Source organism: Anabas testudineus, chromosome 18 (genome assembly GCF_900324465.2).
Source record: "Anabas testudineus chromosome 18, fAnaTes1.2, whole genome shotgun sequence".
Classification (NCBI taxonomy): domain Eukaryota; kingdom Metazoa; phylum Chordata; class Actinopteri; order Anabantiformes; family Anabantidae; genus Anabas; species Anabas testudineus.
In genome coordinates, this window is record NC_046627.1 from 650318 (window position 1) to 651326 (window position 1009).

The following is a 1009-nucleotide window of genomic DNA, read 5'->3' on the forward strand; positions in this document are numbered from 1 at the left end:
CTCTTCATTAAAGAGTTGGCGACAACAATGATGAGCCAATCCGCACTCGGTGTTTGGACGAACATTTGGGAAAGATGAGAACATCACAAAGCTAATTAAACAGCTGATGTCAGAAGAACTCCTGTTATTTAGCTTTGTATCTGAGTTTTACTTTAAAAGTCACTTTGCTAGGTGTGTGAGGTGTTCAGGGACAGTAAATAGTGTAGTTCATTGATGTTTCAGAAAATCCAGACGGTGCCTAAGTCCTCTGAATACCTGGGGGAAACTCTGACTACTGCTGCTACGAGAGCAGTAGTGAATGGACCTGTGTAACACGAGGTACATGTTTATTAAAGAGTCAGGATTTTTGGTTCATTCATTATCAGACTGTCAGGAATCATTGATCCAGATAAAAACAGCAAAAGAGCTTTTTAAACATCTCCCACCAGTCAACGTGGCTCTAACACAACCTGCTGCTGTAAATCCAACCATTAAACATCCTGGTTGTTACCATGGAGCCACAGGTTCTAGTGGTGTAAGAACAGCACTGGAGTCCGTCTCACCACACTGTGGTACTGGAATCCATGATGAAGCACGGCAGTAGAGACGGACTGGATTCAGCTGGTTGTTCTGCAACATGGCAGCGTCTCTGCTTCACACTTCAGATGAATAAAGGAGTAAAGGACCACAGCAACAAGGACACAGGTTCAAATCCAGGAGTTCACTGTTGTCATGGCAACTGCTGCGTACATACCACCAGATGCTAATACTAACTCGGCACTGGGACTCCTGCATAGCACGATTAGCAGCAACCAAGACAAGTACCCTGAGGCTGTGCATATTATTGCTGGGGATTTTAACCATTCAGAATTAAAGAGTGTGTTCCCTGTGTTCTATCAGCATGTGAAATGTGCCACCAGAGGAGATAAGACACTAGATAAGGTCTACTCCAAAATAAAACATGGCTACAGAGCTATACAGCTCCCACACCTGGGCCAGTCAGACCACATGTCCCTGCTCCTAGCCCCAG